The sequence below is a fragment of the Dromaius novaehollandiae genome, chromosome 3, assembly GCF_036370855.1.
Source record: "Dromaius novaehollandiae isolate bDroNov1 chromosome 3, bDroNov1.hap1, whole genome shotgun sequence".
Taxonomy (NCBI): domain Eukaryota; kingdom Metazoa; phylum Chordata; class Aves; order Casuariiformes; family Dromaiidae; genus Dromaius; species Dromaius novaehollandiae.
This window is the reverse complement of record NC_088100.1, coordinates 44,705,827-44,728,730: the sequence shown is the minus strand read 5'-3', so window position 1 is coordinate 44,728,730 and position 22,904 is coordinate 44,705,827. Positions and strand designations below refer to the sequence as shown.

At 34.1% G+C, this 22,904-nt stretch overlaps 1 long non-coding RNA gene across 1 annotated transcript in view; it reads right to left on the bottom strand.

Annotated features, from left to right (window-relative positions):
• Positions 1–12,677: 12,677 nt before the first annotated feature.
• LOC112996544 (uncharacterized) overlaps positions 12,678–22,904 on the bottom strand; it is a 42,024-nt gene continuing 31,797 nt past the window's right edge. Inside the window, exon 3 of the long non-coding RNA XR_003262478.2 lies at positions 12,678–12,763. This is a non-coding gene — a long non-coding RNA (uncharacterized LOC112996544). The remainder of the gene's footprint in view (positions 12,764–22,904) is intronic.

The window sequence follows — 22,904 nt, the reverse complement described above, 5'->3', positions numbered from 1 at the left end:
ATTAAATTATCAATAAGTGGTTCTGGTTTTAGCAGATGCAACAAAGTTAGTTGTTGGCCAAATGCCAACAGGGATCTTGATAACGATACACATTTTTTGGAAGCTAAGTTATCAGAACACAGAGAGATCAGTAGGATGATAAACAATGAGGAGAACATGCAACTGTTGCAGAGGACCACCTAGCTGATTGGTCATAGCCCAGGAAAACGTGCTTTCATACAGTCAAATGCAAAGAAATGGGTATGTGGAAACAAAAAACAATTTTTTTTCTTTGAAAAGCAGTATTACAGGAAATTACAAATAACCATCTCAATATAATTTCTTCATGCAATATTGTGGCCCTAATGGTTAATGAAATTCTCATATATTACAAAACAGAAGCAGGGAACAGTCTTTCCTTATACTAATTTTCGTGAGCCCACTACCATAGTACTGGATCCATTTCCCTTATTCACACTGCAGAAAGCATGTAAAGAGAAAGGTCAGAAAAGAGCTAGGTAAGTGATCCAAAGCTAAAAAAAAAGCCCAAAATATAGGACTTAAGGTGCTCAGTCTGGTTTATCAAAGCAAAGTTCAAGAGTATAGGTATTTACAAATGGAAAAGATATATGAGAGAGGCAACTTAAAATATATTTTATAAAAACTTTAAAGGGCTCTTCTTGAATTCTTCGAGTGTGATCAGGCAGGCCAGAGATGAAAAGTTAAGGAAAAGGAATATTACTGGTGGTATGATTCATGTGCCCTAATGTGGGAATCAAAAAAATAGACTAAGTTTAGGCTCTGTTTATAGTCAATGGAAAGGACCAAGCACCTTCAGAGGGCAATTTATCTCATCCTAAAATAGATGTCTGAAATACACAGAATGTACCTGGATATATCTATTTCTCTTCTCTGACTAAAATAGGAGCAAAGATGACTAGATCAGACTAATATAACTACATTTATGCGTCTGAAGCTAGGTGAGATGTATCCCAGCCTCTTACTTTTAGAGCCAGACTGTCTTTCAGGAGCTGTGGCGTTATCACCAGAAAAGTATTTTGATTTTTCTTGGAGAAAAACTTTATCCCTCTGCATGAGTGCAAGAGTGCATGGAGAAAGGAAGAGGGAATCTTTCAATAGTGTAGGGCAGTAATGTAAAATCCGCCAGATTTTTCATTTCAGCTTTCAATTTGAAATTATAGATCTGACTTTCATTTGCGACTGCTATGACTGTACTGAGATTAGCATTTACCATATCCCTCTCTACAGCTGGTACCAGTGAAAATATTTATGCACACAGTGAGAGGAGAAAAGAATCTGCCAAAACCTGTGGGTGCCACTAAACACATTTCTTTCAAATCTGTGTTTTTGTACAGTGCACAGCACAATGGTGCCCTGATCACAGTTGGAGCTACTAAGCACTACCATAATCCAAATAATAAAATAAAAATAATCATTTCCATGTTGTAGTAATTAAATCTTGAGCAAATTAGGCACTATAAATACAAAAGAATATCAGTTATACTGTCTCACCAGGGTGAGAGAGGTTGGCTTTCTAAGGAAGACGACTCTAACGGAAGTGGCTGTAAATTCTGCATTGAACTTTAAGCTCTCTTTGGACTTTCAATAAATAGATACAGTGCATATGAAAATAAAACCAAGTAAAATAAAAATATGTAGAGCCTACTTAGGCTTGGCCTGTGGATAGTAAACTAGTTAAGACTTTATAATATTACGATGGTAGTAATCATTCTTAAATACTTCATCCACTCAGAGATGGTAGAGAGGTACCAGAGCCAGACAACTAAAAACCGGATGAATTATGAAGCCTGTGCCAGGTCTTTGCAATATAAATTGCAGAACAAACTGTTCTTTCTTACCAACATTTGGCAGAGAATACTTGTCTTTTTTTTAATTGCTTTTGCAACAAACCCTATAAAGGTTTGTGTGATGGTGATGGAATGCTGACCTCACTGAAGAAAGACCAGTTTTTACCTTAGTTAATGAATAATAGTTGCCATTTTCTGTAATTGTCCCCCCCCTTTACTGTCACAAATGGTCTTATGATAATAATCATAGTATATAATCTGACACAAGTGCTCTTAAAGAAATTTCTAGTAAAGGACTGCAGCCTCTGTGGGAGGTAACTGTCGGAATTATCTTAAACCACTACCTGTCTTCCACTACAATAGAAAAGGCCTTTAATAGAAATAATCCTTTTTCAAACGAGCAACTTTTTTCCCTCTGCAATTCACTCATCTTAAAAAGAGCACTATAGCTTTTGTGCATAACTTAATTCATTCTTCAAGACAAGTACAAAATTTGTCACTGACATTTAGCGCCAGCCGTAGGCAATGGATAAAATGAACTAGTTAGCAATTTAACCTGTAAAAAAAAAACAGAGTGGGATGAACAATTTTCTGCCATCAAAGCAAATGGCTAACATTTAACAAGATTTTATTTTTATTTTTCAGCCCATCTCATCCTCAAGAAGGAAGAAGTCAGGCTAACATTTTTTCTGGGTCCTAAATCTTCCCCTCAGCCGATTTCTTTAATGGTTTAAAGTAAATGACTATCCAGAGGATAATTAGGCACTGTGCTGTCGCATCGTGTCAGGTCACAGCTGGATTTAGTCAGCATTAACCTTTGGGGAGAATTGGAATATCAGTATCATTTAAAATTAAAGACGTGTAAGCAGGCATTTCTGGAGATGTTAGAAAAGTAATTGTCTGTAAATTGTTTGACCTTGAGATTTAATTGCATGCACAACACACATTCTAGCAAGAACCCTGGACTGTGTTCATTCTCTTCCACCTCCATACCTCTCACTTTGCAGAACCCACTAAGCTACCTGTGGATTTTTCAGGAAAATATTAAAGATTGTTTTATACTCAGAACAAATGCTTTTAAGCAAGACCTCTAACAAATAAAATTGTTAAATAGCTATAGTATAGACTGTTCTTATTTGAATTCAGCCATTTTATATACAAAGAAATATTTATATATACATACAAAATACTCCTGTTAAAGAGTTATGCTTCATTTTTATTCCCCCTTTTTTTTTTAACTAACAAGTTTGCACATTATGCCTTATTCCCTTTTTCCCTAATGAGACAGCTTATGCTTTCAAAGTCCCTCAAGCTAGGGAAATCTCTCCACTGCTTCCACTGTTAATAATGAAACTTCATAATTATACAAATCCAAGGTGGCCAATCAGCTTCCCAGGCTGAGCCTTCGGGTACCTCATGCATTATTTATGTGGCACTGGGGCCTGTGAACTCACTTGCTTATATTAGAAGCCTAATTAATATTTAATCACACATAGAGGGGGCACACGAAGCTGTGCTAGGCCCCAAAAGAAGTGCAAGTAGAAGTGTACACAGCTGCTTGTTTGTGTGTGTGTGTGGGGGGGGGGGGGGGGGGGGGCGCACATTCAGACACACTGGTTAGAAATACTCATCTCAGATAAGGAAATAGGCAAGTCTTTGAAGATGCTAGCATATATCAAGGAAGTCCTAGATGGTTTTGATCCTGATTGAGAAACACCTTTCTCAGGTGATGCTGAAACCAGCTGAGACTCTCCAGAAGGATTTCAGCAGATGGAAACCAATGCCGTGTTTAGGTTTCTTGGCTCAGAAATTACTTTCTACATTTCCACAGACAGAACCCTAGGGCCAGATTCTCCATTCATACAGATACTAAGTCATCATTTGCAAAGGAGGTGTTTTGCTTTTATGCTAATCCATGACAAAAAATAGCAAAGTCCCCAAATACCCACATTTTTGGGTATATGCCATAACCATCTCTTCCCTGGCTTGGGAGTGGTGGATAATCTCTGCTCTTACCTTATATGGGGAAGAAATATCTTAAAACAACCATATTTGTTATGATGATGATTTAAGTTGTAGAAGAAACTAGTTGTTACTGGATTGTTTTCTAAAAATCTTCCATGTCAGCTGAGGCAGAATTATTTTCTTTCTCACATATCATTGTGCCTTTACCTGAAAAATTCTCATTTGTCTGTTGCTTCTCTTTTCTCTACCTAAACTCTGACAGATCACACTACAGGATGACTCCTTTCTGATGGGGAAGAAAAGAGATCCATATCTAGAAAACCCTCCGAGTACACAAGTCAAAGCAGTGAGAAAATGGCCTGTCTCATTATTATAAATTCCACTTAGCATAATGTAGCTTAAAATTATTAAACAAAATGTTTCATCACATTGATAATACTATTATTTCAACTGACATTTTCAATGAAGCCATTAACTTAATATTTCTGAGTTACTATCCTCTCAGATCATTCCAATCTTTTCCTACCCTTATGCCATCATTTTTAGGCAGTCATTAAAGACCTCATCTGAGCATCATCCTTAGCATATTTTTTCAGTTCTAGTTTCACCAGCATGGTCTCCCCATAAATGGTTAAAGGAGAACAGAAGCAAATAGGACTTGTGGAATTTATTCCAAAATCTGCTATTAATGTATTAATGTGGCTTTGAGGTGATTCATCTTAACCATCTATATGGCTGTGATAAGTAGACCTGGAAGAAGCAAGAAATTTTGATTTGGTGGTCAATCCAAAAATCAGGGGGAAAAAGGACTCCTACAAAACAAAGAATGTTTTTTTAAAAACCGCCCAAGACAAAATGTAAAATTTTTGACTTTTAATATATTTTTTATTTTGTATAATTCCATTAAAATTAAAAATCAAGAAGTATAGTTAGAAATGTTAAGTCTTGTCTTGCTGGAATATTTCATTTTGAAAGCATCACTGTGCAGTATCCACACTTTTTCCAACTTTGTTTTGGTTGAAACTATCCTCTGAACATAAATGAAATTTGTAAATAGTTTTAGTTACTGCAAATATCCACTTGGGTAAAATTTGCTGAAATCATGCCTCCCAGCTCTAGTGATATTGATCCAGCTCCAGAAGGCTTTGTGAAACTTAAAATTTATATGGAACTTTCACAGTCTTGAATGAAGTATACTACACAGATTAAAAGAATTATAATTGTTAAAGTGAAGTATTAAAATTCATTGCAATGACTGTCCAAGAAAAGTAGTCCTCCTCTCCCCCTCTAGTGTCACTTCTTCCTCCCTAGTGAATACTAGGGATAAATTGAGATTCCAAAGCTTAAATTTGTCATTACATCAATTTTTAAAGTAAAACGTCCTATCAACACACCCTAAAAACTCAGTTCTGATCTCAGTTGTGTAAAATATTGACACTACATTCTTGTAAAATAATAGGAAACCGTATGACTTCACATGTTTGACATCAGTTTTCTTAAAATCAGGTAGATATTTCGTAAACAATGAACTGCCTCTAGGTGCATCACTTTTACTTAGTGCAGAGGACCTTCCATAGTAAATTGATAGAAACAAAAGAGTTGGCCCAATGTATACTCCATATCATTCCATGTCTGTAATATATGCATACATGATATATTGACACCAGTTTGCTGAACAACTTTGGCAGTCACTGTAAAAATAGACATGCATATACAAACTTAGTAATATGTTTCAAATGAAACCAAATTCCAATTTATCTTGATTTTTTTTCTCCTTTCAGGAATAAAAATAGTAAGGGATTAAATATATGCCAGAAAACCTGTACCAAGCATCTGGCAAATTTATGGGTTCTTGCATCCATTTTCCAGTGCTACAGTCCCAGAGGTGCATGAAATGAGAAGAAACATTTGTTGTAGTTCCAGGGAGAGTTTGCAATTTCATAATTCTTATTTAAGATACTTTCATTTAAAAAAAAAAAAGACTTGCAACTGTATTTATGCAATTTCCTTACAATGACAGGTATCCAGAATTTGAAATGACACTTTGTATGTTTAATAGGGAACAATCTGTCATTAACAGGGAGAAGAACTAGATGAATCACAGTGATTTTCTACTTTATCCACCTTTCTAATTAAACTGTAGTTACAATACTAACAACAGATTAGGTATGTATAAGCATAGACAGAGCACTGAACATTATTATTCCTCAGCTGCAGAGGTAAAATGATCTGCTTTCAAAAATCATCAAAAAGTGGGCTGTTTTTGCAGTACTGTGCAAAAAATATTTTAAATATTTTTCCATGTTGTGCTTGTTTGCTAAATGCACCATTATGCCAACTTCAGTGCTTAAACTCCATTTATGTAAGACTTGTCTACTCACAAGACAATAGAGAAAAAAAGATTTAAAAAAATCATCTAACATTACTAGCTTCCATATTCCACCTCAGTTCCAATATAGGATTGTTCTATTAAGTGTATTCTCTAATGGTCTGGTCAGCCTAGCATTAAATTATTCAAATAAAGATGAGGGACCTGATTCTCATCTGGTATGTATCAGTATAGTTTCATTGATTTAAATAGTGCTATACCAATTTACATCTCCTGTGAATCATGCCCATTATTTCCTACTGGAATGATTGAATGATTAGTTTCCTAGTATATTAGCATAAATTGGTAATAACTAATGAGCGCTCATACTTCTCTGCCTTTTCATAAAGCCCTTTCCAAGCATATGAACATTTACCTGGTAGAGGGGTGAATACATATGCTGTTGTCACATGCATCTGAACAGTATTGTTACATAGCACAGCCAAAAACATGGAAAAGATGTACAGTTCTTGTAAATTTACAACTCACAGCACTCAGAAATGCAAGAGAATTTGTAGCTGAGATTTAAACAACAGATGCTACTATTTCACCAGTACAAAAAAATAACACTGCAATCTTCAATAAATGGCCTCAAAGGACATTAATTTTATGCTATAGAAAGACAAATTTGCTTTTCTTTGAAAGAAAACATGAATCCAGAAGCAATTAGTTTTAATAAAAATGAAATGAATTAGCAACACTGTCATATTAAAGAAAAGAATCAGTTGTACCACATATGTAAACAAATGAAAAACAGTGAAAGCTTTCACTATAGTTTGTCTTGTTAAATATCTTGATACAACTTTTAAATCCTCAAATATTTACCAGCTGTGTTAGCAAAGTGTAAAACCAGACTTAGTACCATCTAAAGCGTGTTCTTCCCCACAGATTTAGGAAAATATAGCTATTACTACTTTTAGACTTCCGTGTCAAGGAGGCATTTTTCCTCTCTATGCCAGAAGAAGAACACTTCCTGAACACTTCAACAGCTTCACAGGAAGGCAGAGAGGAAAAGGAAGAGAAACATAAGTAACGATCTGTTGTCAGGGATTCCAGAAACCCACGTCTTTTAAAAAAACAGATTTTCCTACTTGTAGGTACAAGGTAATGGAATTAACTCCCCAATAATCAAAACCCATACATTACTTTTTCTTCTTTTTAAAAGGCTTTGCATATCACTTTGACTCTGTCTTCTGTAACAAGCACATACCACACAGTGAGAAAATTAATTTTAAAATAATAATTTAAACTTAGGGGTTTTTTTTTCAGAGAAAGAAAAGCAGTAGAATAGAAAATAAATCACATAGGGACAAATGCTCAGCACAGAACAAACTCTGGAGCAAATATAATACATTAAAGTTGTACTGTAAAACTTGAATGGGAGAGGAAAGAGAAATCATTGTTTGAACTCTTGCCCAGACTGAGGTCCTGTGAGTTAATATATATCCTTGGATAGGATCTATTAAGCCACTGTCCAACCCAGCAAAAGGCATTTCCTTAGTTTCCTTAGATTTTGTGTATTCCACCTTTTAAAGGTACAATAATATTGAAGAGATTTATCATAGGATTATAGTAATACATGCACTTAGAAACATCAAGTTATATCTGCTCTGCATACAGCTTACAACATATCTAAAGAAGTTTAACAAAAAGAACAGACTTTGGAAAACAATTAGAAATGACTACAAAGTCAAAAATTTCTTTGGATTGAAAAGGACACATAAAAGAAAGAGAAGGGAGGAAAGGGGAAGGGAGGAAAGGGGAAGGGAGGAAGGAAAAGGAGAGAAGAGGAAGGGGATGGGGAAGAGGGGAAGACAGAAAGAAAAAGAAAAAACAAAGAAAGGAAAATAAAAAGAAAAGAGAGAAAAAGGAAGAAAATGAAACTAACCTTACTTACAGTCAAAATGTCATTCAGCAATCTTGTTTTCATTTCTAGCATGTACCTTTATTAAATCCATTTTTATTAAAAGTGGGGTTTGCTGCCCAGCTTGACTTTACCTTCTAAAAATATATATATATACAGACACACAATCAATTTTTCACTCCTGATCAGAATAGTTCATTTCAAATCCTCATTTTATTTTTTTTTTTTATCCAAGACCTGTTTGGATTTTCCATATAAAGTTAGCAATATCAAGACCTTGAACTTCACTGCAAGTGCTCCTGAACAGACATTTTGCAACAGCAAGAACGAATTCTGAGATATAACTGCCAAACACCGTGCACCTTTTGTATAGTATTTTTTCAGAGATTTGCTGATGAAAAATAAATATTCACTATAGCTAGGAAATTTTATTGTAAATTTGTAACATACCCATATTCACATACAAGCATAGATAGCTATTAGATGTGTGTAACCATAAACATGCACACACATATACATTATATATGTATATATATACATGTTTTTATGTATACATTCACCTTCTTTTTAATTGCACCTTCAGTTACTTCTAATGCCTTCTTATCCATATCAAGAGGGTGTATTAAGTAGTTTCCCTTCAAATATATCAAAACCTTCAAAACTGATCCAGAATTTAAGGAGACTTTTTTTCAGTGATTAATGCATCAGTAATATAGTTGTTGGTAAATTAAATATCCACCACTTCCCAGGTTTCCTAGTTTCACTTTGAATTTCAAATTCACTGTAATCCAAATCTTTTACTAATCCAAATTTAAAAAAAGAAAAAGCCTTCTTGTGTTTCTTTCATCTGACTTTTTCAAAAATCATTGAAACTTGGTGCTTGGTTAAAAATCTCAACTACGAGAGCTGTTGATTAAAACTGTTGTGCAAGAGCCTTGCTTCTTTTAGTGAATTTAGTATAAACCGATTCAGGTGTAGCATCCCCAGTGTTCCTTTATGTTTTTGTTTCTGCTACAGGAAAGAAATGAACAATAGGATATAGAAATATCACTTTGGAGAATTAGAAGACTAAGACCAAACTGGTGATTTTTCACTGTTTTCCTATGAATGTCTCACATACTTTAAGTACTAATGCCATTTTCTAATTGGGTACATTTGCATAGAAACATTTCCCTCTAAGCTCCCTGGAATGTCAATAAGAGGTTTTCTGTTGACTTCACTGGGGTGAGGATGAGACATTTTACAACCAAAAATAAAGTTGTTCTTGATGACCCACAGCTCATGTGCACACACTCCCTTTTCAAGTTCTACATTTTTACTACCTCCTCCCCTCTGAGACTTGAGAAATGAGAGAGTCTGTATCCTCTGCACAACCTCCGTCTTAAACAGTGAGGAAGGAAACAAGAGAATGAAATTGAAGTGCTCGACACTGTACCCTCTATTTCTGCAGCGTAGCACTACAGAAGAAAGTCCTTTTTGCAGTATAGAGACAAAATACTCAGGTGCATTCTACATTACAATAGTGATAAAAATAAGAATTGAACTGACTAAAATATGACAGTGTGCTGGAATCCTAACATACATCTAATTCTGATGTATGCCTCTGATATCTATATTTTTTAATATCTGTTGTCTTCTCTAATACTGAGTGCAACGGTATCTCCTTAATAGTGATATCTCCTTTGCAAAACCAAAGTGAGTAATTCTCTGCAAAATATTTTGGTTAGGCTAGAACTGTTGAGAATCTCCTACACAGGTCTCTGGGGGTACTTTCACAATGTTTAATGAGTGTTTTAATTACATCTGCTTTATGCCAGTGGTTTTAAGTTTTAGAGAAATTATAACAATACCTTAAGTTTTAAAAAAACTTTTCATATATACTGTTTCTATTTGTAAGCTAGCTTTTACACTATGTGAAATAATATAGTATTCAAATAATGGAGTTTAACGTTTTGGAGATAATATAATAAATATCATTGAAGAGTTACACTTTGAACAAATGTATTCTAGTGTGATACCGAATGGGTAGCCTTTTTCATAGATAGTTACAATTTTCCTACTGTGCCGCCAAGCATCTGGGTATTAATAAGTAACGACATTTAATGAGAGGAAGCACTCCAAAGTAACACAGTTAACTCACTGTCATTATTCACTGCATCATAGTAAAAATGTACACTTATGCCAAAGGGAAGTTATGCTTTTAAACTGCAACTGTAAATTGCAACTAACATACTAAGGCAAGGATGTCACAGTTACACATAATTACCATTTCTACCGGAGCCTGTTTCCTGTGGTGACAGTAGCATATTTAAAAGATACCGTTTTCAGTCTTTGATGTCACTTTTCTCAGACAAAACTGTTTTTCACTAAGAGCCCCATTCGGTAGCCCAGCCTTACCCAGTAAAGCATTTAAGCACATGCTTAGATCCTATTATTTCAAAAGAACTTAGGCACATGATTATGCATTTTTCTGAAATGGGATTGAGCTTGAACTATGTTTCAAATGCTTTGTCATACGGGGACCTAAAACAGGAGTGTAATTCTAACTGCAATACTACCAGTACTCCCTACTACCCAGGAATTTTTGTGACAACAAGTTTTATCAAGTTTTTAAGGTTTATCTTTCCAAATAATGTTTTAGCATCAGCTTGTCTTCTCATATAGCACATGCTGTAAGCTTATTACAAGCCACAAAAAGTTTGAAAAGACATTAAGCTTAATCATATTTGAATCTTTAATACTGCACCAGTGCTTCTCATGGCTTAAAGACCATAAGCTTTAAATACCACAGAGGCTTTTTTTCCATACTTGAAATGAGAATGCTAAGGAAGGTATCTGCTGCTTATACAACAGGTTGTAAGCCAGAAATTCATGGAGAAACCAGGGGAAAAACCCTTCTTATGTTTCCTGTATTTTTTTCCTTGTGCTTCTATACAATTTCTATAATAAAAAAAAGTATTTTCCTGGAAAAATATTACAGAAAAAGGATATAGTGTGATTGCCTTCCTATTCAACCACAAATTTTCCAACAACCTAACTATATATAAAATGTGCCCAAATTGTATTTGCTAAAAAAACTGTCATCTATTCCCCTTGTACTAAATTCCTCTGTACTACTACCAAAACTTGAAGAAACCCTTCCTAACCAACCCTGTAACTGAAGCCACCCTTTATAAAAATACTTACTGCCTAATACCTCAGATTTTTTTTATTAACCTGCTTATTATCGCAAACTGTGGTGGTTTTAATATTTATATACTAAGCTTGTCACATTATGAAGGTTATGCCATCATCATCGTACTTCCAACAGATCTGGTGCAGGTTTCCTCAGGGCCCTTCAGTGGTACTCATGAACAGGGCAGATCACAATGGCTGTTGAGGTACCTATAACACATTGCCTCTTCTTCATAGACTGACTACATTTTCCCTTAGGATAATTTCTTACAGATAGAGCACAGAATTGAAAAACTAGAAATGTATATTCCATTTCTCACTGGACCACAGACTGTGTGTGGATCTTGAACAAATTGTTTTACTCATTTACCTCTGCTTTTCATGTCTGAAAAGTAGGAATAAAAGCAGCAACAGCAGCACTGCAAGGCTCAATTCTTTAAATTTGGCAAAGAACTTTCAGGTCAATGAATGGAGGCTGCTACAGATTAACATTGTTAAAAGTCTTAATATTTTATTTGTGATCTATTTTTACTGATGTAAGATGATTCTAAAATGCAACATGAAAATCTAACACTGTATCACTGGTATACAGGTTCAGTTTTAAAGGTAAGCAACCAAAACTGAAAGGTATTAGGGGGTTTCCTCTCTTTGGGCTGTATACCAGAGTATTAGCAGAAGCTTCAGGAAGAACCTTCTTCAGATGGAAAATTACAATGAAGCTACATGGAATATGAATACATACTTTGTGTTTATACACACATGTACATTACACATCCAGAAGATATGTGCATTGAAATAACAATTCAAAGGAAAAAAAAGGTTTTTTTTGATTGTGTATTAGAAGGCCATAATTCCTAAACCTCAAAGATAAATGTTGCAGAAATGGTCCAAAGTAAAATGCCTGTAATTAACTAATATAAGATTTTATATAAGATTCTGTGTTTCATATGTCTTCATATTAACATACTCTGGTTAAAGGAAAATAAAACAGCAGCAGAAGAACAGACATATTTGTGTTTTTTAAAAATAATAAAATCTGCTTTATTCCAATAGCATTTTTCCTTAGGATTTTTTCCTTTTAAAAATAAAAATTCTGTTTTCCTGTCTGAATTCAAAATGATTGACTAGAGCACAATATTAAGTAATAAATAAAACAGTCCCAGTGCCTGAAAGACTCCTGAATAAAGAGAAAATTATTTTTGGATTTTCCTTCTGATCAGATATGAAATATTCTGAAACGGCACCTCTATAATTTGATAAAAAGCTTGATATCCCCAAATGAAAATAGGATTCAGCACTTTCATTTTTCTGTCTCTAAAGGAACCTCTAGGTAAACTGATTTTAAAAAAATGAAAATCTCAAGCATAAAGGTGGGAGTAATGAAGCAAGTTTAAATATGCGCTGACCTTTGAAATGAACTGCATTCCATGTTGTTTGGCCAAGAAGCTGGCTGTGTTGCTGTCTCCATCAATTTCCACAGCATAAAAGATGTGGGTTTTGGAGCTGCCCTGCTCTCTGGTGGATGTTGATAGGCATTGCTGCAAATACACCAGTGCCGATAGTAACAGCCGTATGTTCATTGCTCTGAAATATGAAAAAGAAATCCACAAGGGACAAAAGTGTAAGCGTCTTCTTTTGTTGTTGTTCATCACCATAAGAATTTATCCAGAGGTAGTTATATTTTATTTTCCCCTTCTTTGGTTAAAAAACAAAATTCTATAATGTTTTATTTAATAGCAATATTAAAATATGAAAAAGCAAAACAAAACAGGTTATTCTTGGAAGCTCTGAGCATTATGCTGTTTGACAGCATCTGAAAGCAAAGTAGTATTATGTTACCTGATTTTATTCAATACAACCTTCAAAATAAAACACTATTTTGTAGCTTTAGTTATATAACTATTTCCTGTTTCCACTCTTGATTTATTACCTAAGCTGCAATAGAATTTATTCATTGTTTAGCTAATCTGAAGGTGTACAATAAACCCGAAGATCAAATGTCATTCTCTTAAAAATTTCAGTGTTTGATATCAAAATGGAAGGTTGCTATTTTAATGTCTAATAGTTTTAATAACTACCATTAATTTAAATATCTAAATGCTTGTTTTAAATCTTCCTGTAATATTTTATTAACAATCCAGTTAAAAAGAGAATCCTATGATATAAACATATATTGCCTAGAAAGATGAATAACAGAAATGACAAAGTCAAGATGCCACATTTGAGAAATAATATAGACAACTTAATTAGGAAATATTCATACCTGGCTAAAATGTATTCTGCACATGCTAAGTCTTAGGTACTAGATTCTGGCTTTAAAAATAAGACAGCAGCAAGTAACAAAATTATCCTGAGTGAAACTACAAGAAATTTTGTCTGATTTAGCCAAAAAGCTTTCTGCAAAAGAAGTTTTTCCAAGTCTGCACCGACTCCATCATTCCTCTTTCCTTGCATGTCTTAAAAGTTCTGTGCTGAAACAAGAGCATCTTTTAAGTAGCTGTGTTATTAGGTGCAAGCAGTGGTAGAAATCCAACTAACTTTTCCATCTATTTTCTCATTCTTTTATATATCTGTTAATATCTGTATACTAACAGAATTGAAGTATTAACTTAAAAATGCATGGTATACAGGGTTGCATGTTTATTTACATGTTTGTCATATTTACAGTAATTATATCATCATTAAAACAGCCTTTTAAAATAAGTTAGATATAAACCTATCAGTGGGAGCAAATATGTAAAAGTAAACTATTGTATCAATCCAAACTTTGAAGACATATTTCTATCTTTACTTTAGCTTTCAATTGCATCCTTCTTGAAGACCCAGAACTAATGAAAAGCTGCCAGTGACTGAATTCTACCCCCACCCTGGGCAGTGTCATTTTTAATATTAGGTACAACCTAAGGTGCAACAGAAAATAAATTTTATCTCACATCTTGCAGTCCATAATAACATAAGCTACCATCTTCAATAAATACTGCCAGACTGAAAAAATATTCTCAACATATCTGCACAGTTGAAGATACAAAACCAAATCTTGAAAGAGATCCTACCATACAGGTACTACCAAAAAAGCCTAATAAAGCATATCCTTATGGAATCCCTGCTAATTATCCTAGAGTGCTTCTGGATTCTGATTGCTACCTGAAGCATATATAAAGCCTCACAGAGGTGTTTTTTAGTCAAACGTATGCAATCTAGATTTTTAAAGTTCCTCTCCAAATCATAGCAACATACTTAATAGAGACACTATTGGTCTTCCACTTGGCTTTCTGGAACATTAAGGATCAAGGTGGTGGGAACTGCAATTTATCTTTGTTGTCTAGCTAAGCAATCAGATCACAGCCCTATGAAATGAAGCCCAGTAATCAAAGGAAGGGAAATCACAAAGATTATGGAAGACTAAGTTTCAGCTCCTACATGTAAGGAGATTTGAATCCCATCAAGTACTATCCAGGACAATGCATGAGGCTAAAGGTTACTTGGCTTGCTCCTTCTTCTGCTGATACAATTCTACTCTGCATGGACTACTTACTTATACAGTAATTAAGTCAGAAAATGACATTACAGCTCAGTCTATCCTAAACATGATTCAGAATGGATTTCAACCAAGGTCTTCTACTAACAATTCTAATGCAGGCTAGAGTCATTCCGATCTCTTTGTCTAGCTCATTGAAATATTTACGTTGCAAACCATCTAGGTGGGCAAGAGTCCTATTCCCACTGTCTTTAGAGAATAAACATTGAAAGGAATTCTCTAGTCAACCACAGCCAGCTAGGAGCAATATAGTTGTCCCATATTTAAAGCAAGCCAAAGGATATGAAGCCTACAGAGGAATCAGAGCCACAGAGAGAAGTAACAAAAAAATACAAAATTGATAATGTGGGCCCACCCTAAGTAATTCATGCAAAATCAAACATTTCCAAAACAAGAGATCATTATGAGACTACCTAGGATGCCCTAGATCATAAAGACGTTGTTTTAGGTAAAGAAAAACTTAGGTTCAGCTCCCTGAAGAGAGAGGGAAGAATAGAACACCACAGTTTTGAGTAAGGGACTGCCTCCACTACAAGGTTGGTGAAAAGGGATTTGGAGATAATCCTCTCTTCTCTCAGCAATATTATTTACCTTGACATTCACTTTATTACTTTTCAAACCAAACTATTTTAATAGTATTGAAGTACAGATTTGCAGAACTTGTTCATTTTTTTAAGCTAATGGATTTGGCAAATTTGACCTGACCTGAATGGAGCCACTCTGCAGATTAATTTTTTTGACTACCAATGAATTTCCCCAAAAATGATATTCCGATCTACAGATAATACAATGCAAACGCGGCTGAGAGGCATTTCTTATATACTGGTGGCTTATCCTAACTGTTACTAGAACAGGAAAACAAAATGCTTGGGGATTAAATGGGAAATGCTATAAAAAGTAATAATCATAGAAAGCTTCTGCTATGTATATACACATTAGGAAGCTTCAACCAGCAATATAAAATTAGTTGTATGTGACTTCAAGATGACACTTAGAAAAACAGTTGGCTGACAAACTGGAGAAAAAAAACTTTTTACAATTACAATTAGTACATTTTATTTAGTAAATAAAATTAGTAGTTCCACTCCCCTAAAACTGGAAAATACAAAAGCCACCAGAAGTGCCTGCTTTCCATCTATTAAGCCACATCAATGATTAAAGCCTGGTAGTACCAACAAATGGCGAGTTTCTTACTTGCAATGGCAATGTTCTAGACTGTGGATGCAAAGATTCTAATCCCACTAATGCTTCCACGGGTATCAATAGGTTGCCAAAGGATGACATTTCTACTCTAATCATGCTGCTATGAACACCACAAACATGAGTTAATCACACACAACACACTACACTAAAAAAATTGCTAAAAGTCTGCAAAATCCAACATTAAAAAAATCCAAATTAAGGTGTAAATTGAGATTGAATTCAAGAGTGCCAATAGAGGGTGAAAGGTATTTTAAAGGTTAGGAAAAAGGCAATTAAAGGCCTGAAATTAGTCACGATTCATGCCTATTACAACAAATTCACATAAAGTATGATCTCATACAACTTGGATCTTCTTCAGTATCTGCCTTTATTTAGCTTTCATAGTAAATATGATAAATCCTAAAGTGGGTTCTCACGGGTTGGTAACTGCTGACATCCATGACTAATGTTACATAAGTGCAAGGGCAGTGCTTCAACCTGTTCTAAACTTCTGTTTCTTCAGTAATGAATTTTGAGAAATTTTCAACAGTAAAGATCAGATTTTACTTAAATGTGCTGGAAAGCAACTTAATTTCAGAACACGGGATTTCACCCAACCTATGAAGAAAGAAGGTTCATGATTTTATTAAAGGGAGAAGAGGGAGGGAGAAGAGGGATTTAAGTTTTTCCTCTTGGTGTGACAAATACAGTGGTATTGTGCAAGTGAAATTCCCCAGAGAATTTTCTAAACTACACATATACAGTAAGATACTAGGCTGATTTTTAATAATCTATGACAAAATTAAAATATCATTTAAATGCACAGTATTATGGTAGCCACTTCTATCTAGGCAGTGAATAACTACCATAAAACATAATATTGTTATTGGGTTTTGTTCTTTTTTTTTAATGCAACTGAGATTATCCCACAGTGAAGTACAAACCACACATTGGTTCTATTAAATTTATCTAAGTACAAAACAAAAGAATATATATAAACCTTTATCATTATTTTGGTTTCAGGTTAGGAGTAGGAGATACTATCATGTAGTCAAACATATATATAGTTTCTGTAACAATCGAAAGTGTAGAACATCTGAGACTAGATTTTTAACAGCTCTTTACTCATTAGACTAACTAGAAGTAATGCTATGGCAGTAGTATTTCTATCATTGAGTGCCTATCATGACAAAGAGTATTCTCAATGAACTCTGAATCTTTTCTACAAGGTCAGCAGCAGATGAATAGCATGTTTAACAGTTACTAGTCTTGAGAGCATTGTTTTGGTGCATCAGAAATGTTAATTTAAATTCTAAATATGAATGATAAATTCCACAACAAATTAGTAGCTTCCTGATGTTATTATACAATGCACACTTATTTTTCTGAAGCATAATTTTGCTACATAGGCACATGTATATCAAAAATTATTATATTAGTCCTTATCATCCTACAGAAAAGAATAGATAGATACAAATCTAAAATTTTCAAGGTGTTTTAAGCTAAATATGCTTAACAATAAAGCTCAGTGATTACCATCAGTAATATTTTTTTAAATGTTGAGAAAAGAATTACATATGAAGCAACAGTAAACTCTACTTTTCATTAGAAATGTCTGCTGTTTTATAAAATAACAAAAAAGAGAAAAAATAGATGAAAGAGTGAGTTTTTTTTTTTTTTTTTTTTTTTTTTTTTAAGAAGAAGAACTGGCTTCCTTTTTTTATCACCTTCCACAGGATAAAAATAATCATCTCTAACTGTGCACTGATAAAGTGTTTAGTTTTTGAGGAAACACAGCAAAACAGCTGAATTACAAGCACCACATTTTATATTATGAAGAGTTTCCTTACAGGTTTTGTATCATATGCTGACCAAGCCCAGTTTTGTTCAGGTTTATGAAACATGACAAGATCACAGTTAAAGTTGATCTATGCTGCAGGCTATTCATGTTCTCTACTCAGATGGCATGTCATAATGCCAGAAGTCCAGATACTGCAACTTCTTTGTTTTCTTTCATTTATTTTACTGAAGTTTTATAACAACAGAAACAGGGCCAAGATCTGAATTTATGGTGTTATTTCTCCCAGCTAAGAATAAGCATCAAACCATGAGGGTGTATTCAGAAGCATCTCCTGTGATGTTTCAGACCCACAGGAACACTATATTCTGTTGATTTTGTTTTCTTAACTGAAGAATAACTGAAGTGAACATTATGTAAAAATATAAACTTACTTACTTTATTTTTTCTGAGCAATATTTTTTGTTTTAAAATGTATTGGTACTGGCAAACACTTTTAAAAGAATTATCTTAGAAACTGTCAGTATTTTCTAGCTCCTACCAAAACTCTAAAGATTGTACTAGAAACTGAGTAGAGTTCAATTACCAATACAGCTTTTAGGGATGTCACCAGATTTTCAGAGGACATCAAAGGCTTTAGATCACCACTGAGAACCAAGAAATGGGCAACTTCTGTAGATTGAGTTTAATCTTGAAAAATCAGACATTTATAATAGAGTACACTGTCTCTTTAGTTGTTACCATTTCTGTTGGTAAATAAGAAACAACAGGACAATTTCATGCCACTTTACAGCTGGGTTGATCTCAAAATGCTTTACAAAACACATATACAATCATGCATGAATAATAAATAGAAAATAGTAAAATTACAAAAGCATAGCCACCTAGGAGTTTGGACTGGCAAAACTGTTTATTAAAACACTGAACTACTATAAAACTTCTGGAATTGAAAGGGAGGAATTACTTCAGCACGTTAGTGTGAATTAAGTAGTACTACTGTCGCCATATGTTCTAACAATATAAATAGGAACAGTTCATAAGAACAGTTAATATCTTCTATTAAACTAAATGAAACATTTCGGGAAAAAATGACAAGCTTTCAGGCATGCAAGACTCTCTTCCAGTCTAAAACAGAATTAGCAATCTTCCAAACTCAGTAAAAGTTGAGAACAATTACTCCGAGTTTAACTTAATCATACTTACCAATTAAATTAACTAAAAGAAAACATAGTTGGTATATATGCAGTTGGTTGGTATGGCGTTGGTATAAATGTTAGAAAGGGAAAGACAATACATTTGTTTGCTCCTACGGGACACAGAAAGAGAGAGACAGGTAATTTATTGTCTCTACAGCATGGAAAGGTTATCCTGGGGTGGCAAAAATTATAATGTGCCATAAAACCAGTGTCTCTGTTGAGTCCATGGTTTTTAGTGCCCAGCAGAGTTATGAATTTTAGTTCCAGACTCATCTTTTGAATGTGTTTTGTACATTTCCCTTGAGCACCAGGACTGAGAGCTTAGAGATGGAGTGGCTGTTTTGAATTAAAGTAAATGTGACATAGCTAGACAAACTGGAATTCACAAGACAATAAGATTAATATAGCTATCCTACCTCAAGGTTCTGTTTAATTGCCAAGAATGATCACTCCCAGAAATAAAAATAATTCAAAGTCCCTGCTTAAGCCATTTTCAACTTCTAGAATAGTGCAAGATAACTTTAAACCAGTCTTAAATAGTTGTTGAAAATTACTTTTCTGTGATGGTGATGGGGCCATTACAGAAAATGGAAGTTGATCTATATCTGGCTTTAAGCACTTGCTTCTCTCTACTCTGACAAAACAGAGGGAAAGGACAAAAATAAGTCTTGGGAAAATCTTTTAGCCAGCATAACTTCAATGAATTCCTTGACTTGCTCTAAAACTTCTCTGGAATCTGTTAAAACCTCAGGATCAGGGAAGCAGAAGACTGACTCAAAACTCTAGGTATAGGAGAATATTTTCCCACTACATGCAGCAGCATAACCACTTCAAACATGTTGAAACAATAGTTTGAAGGCTCAGAGAAAAGAAAGTCTTTACTGAAGTACCACAAATACTACTGGTTGTGTTCAGGAAGCATTCTAGGCTGAGGTTCTCAAAAAGATCTTTCCTTTTTTTTGCAGAGGAAATTCCAGCTGCCAAACCCTATCTCAGACATGCTGTATTTTAGAAGTTAAATCACTTACTGGCTGGTTAACCTACACTTAAAATTGCCCAAATTATGCTATCACTCAGCAGATGATATAATAGATAAATTAAATGTTTTAAATTACATAGCCTGTCAGGCTCACTTCTGTGTGTGCTTCATAGCTAGTGAGTAATAAGGCTGCAAAAATTCATATGAAAAGGATACAGAAATCTCAGGAAGGTACCAAAGGGGATGAAGAACAGTTTCTCTCCTATGTTCCCTCAAGAAATGAGAACAAGGAAAAGAATTTGAAAAAAAGTGGTACAAGGCAAACTAAATTCACACATTTAATATAAATATATATAAAACATATAGAAAGTTAAAATATATATATGAACATTGAACTATTATAAATAGGAGATATAGTGAAACTGTAGGAACAAGGATTACATATCAGTGAGAAAACAGGTAAGTGTCTGGGTCAGGCTTTAAGAGATTTTAAGAGGCTAGAATGAAACTTCACAAGAGACTTCACTGTGATATCAAAAAAGTACATTTTCATGAAGCTTAGCAGTCTTAATACCCACTCCAAGATGTACAACTTATGCAGTTAAAACAAAATCCTTTTGCTATTATACCAGCATACTCCAATCTAGCCCTTTAGACAGTGTGAGCTAATCCAAACTTCTTTGAAGGCTTTGGCTTTGATGTTAACCAAGGAATGCTTATATTTCTAGAATATCTTTCCTTTACCTTTGAGTCAACAGATTCTTGGTCTTCTCTCTAGTAAGACTCAAACAATCTTATTTAAAACTCAGAGCCAGCTTAACTAGTTAAGAGTTGTAAATGACTGCTCCACTGTTCTAATAACTCACAAATACCTCTTTCATGGTAATGCACATAGTTATGTGACAGGTAAGAGCATCAAATGATTTATACATTTGAGTTCTGGGCAATCATTCTCACTGCCAAGGCTACTTTATGGTCTTCAGTTTTATTAAAAGGTAGTCCTTCTATTCTGTGAAATATAACAGAGACTTTAGTTAACACTGAAAAGAATTTCAGTAACACTAAAACAACATATTGCCCCACAGTTACCAAACTAAAAATCCTGGGCAGCTCTGAAATCATTTATTTCCCTATTCAACCACAAAGCTGAAAAGAATCAAATATTTGATACACTTCTGTGTATAGTTTCCAGAAAATAGAGGCTGTATTGTATTGTAGAAAGTGTGTAAAATTATTAATCTATAGAAAAACCTATGCAACAAACAGAGGGAAACAGTTGCCACTTCAGGAACTTTTGGGGTCATGTAAAGCAGAAAGAATTAATTGTTAGTTTAAAATAAAAGAAAAAAAGCAAATTTAGCATCACCATCGGTTTGAGGAACGTCACATTATTGGACATTCCAAGAAAGAGCCTTCTTTTATACTTAATGAGCAAGGCAATAAATTCACTTCCTAAGGCTAATAAAGAACCAGTTCTAACTTCTTGGTCAAAACCAAAGATATTTAAATATATCTCACTAAAAGCATAATTTGTATCTGTTCTAATCAATAAATAAGGTACCCATATACAGAATAGTTGAAGATGTTATTGTGAAAAACAAAAAGATAAGGATTATCTTGACACTTCCACAGAACATGAGGTGATTATTTAGTGGCTGAACTATATCATTTGTCTGAAATTTAGAAAATGAACTACATCTTGTAATCAAAAAATTAGGATGTGAATAAGAAAGAACATCAATGTAACCTCATTCCTCTTTCTCTACCAAATGTGAAGGGAAAAAGTGTGTTAAAAAAATAACCGCTTCTTCCTTCGGAAATGGCTATAGAAGCAGAATTAGCATCACAGTGCTAGTCTATTGTAGTAAATGGTTTGCCAAGCCCTGCTTCCAGGGTTTAAAATTATTATCAGGAGTAGAGCCGAAGATAACTAAAAATGAAAACTAATTAACATGCAATTTTCAGCATCTATTTAGTTTAATGGAACAAAATAACCTTTACTACAAACTTGACTAGTATTAATAAGAAAATTCTAAACACAAAAGTATTGCTTTCTTGTAACAACAAAAAAGGAAAATTAACCTTCATTTTACTCAGAAGATTAGTTAGTGCTGCTCATTCCCCTGAGAAATATTCTACACCATCACAAAGGATCCCTAAATCTGATTCATGCCTAAGAGCCAAGAAGAGTTGGAAGTGCTTCAAAATCAGCTTAGGCAACTCAACACATAGCTCAACAGCTCAACAGTGATTTCTGCAGCCAATTAAACAGTGGAATTGACGGACTCTGAGAATGCCCTATCCCGCCCTCTGCTGAAAAGATGATCATTATGACATGAGGTCTTAAGGCTGGAAGGTTTGACAGAAGGGAAGAATAAGTCAAGAATCCTCTGATCTCAGGGATGTGGATAATTCCTTTAGGGAGGGAGGGAAGATTAAATGTTCACCTGGGCAAAGAAAAATTTCATAGCACATAAAGATGGTGTATATATAAATTACTTCGACAGGAACATGAAGTCAGCAAATTAGTTATTAGAAATATAACTATGGAGAATTACATTGATTATATTCATAAATGTCTTTAAAATGGCTACCTGTCAAGTAGTTTAGAACCAACATGTGACCTACTTAAAGTTATTATAATGAGGAGTGTCCTTCAGGTTCAAAATATGTATTTCTTACCCTGTCCATACTGTATTTACTTATTGGTGCATATAAATGCAGATGTACGCATTTCAAAGTCACTGTGAGAAATAGTTAGTGATAATGTTGCTGTTAAAAAAAATAATTAAATGGTTACTCACTTAGTAATACTTTTCACTTTCATAGAGTTTTATATCTTAATAAAAATGTAGAGAAATGTATTTTTCTAGGATTTTCTGTTTCATAGCCAAACTGACAGATACATGAAAAGCGGACAAATGTATGAAAGCGACTGGCAGACTGTATATTAAGTCAAATAAAACTAGATATATGTTTCTTGGAGCAACGATCAGAGGATATCAAAAAAGATGGTATAATTGAACTTCTCA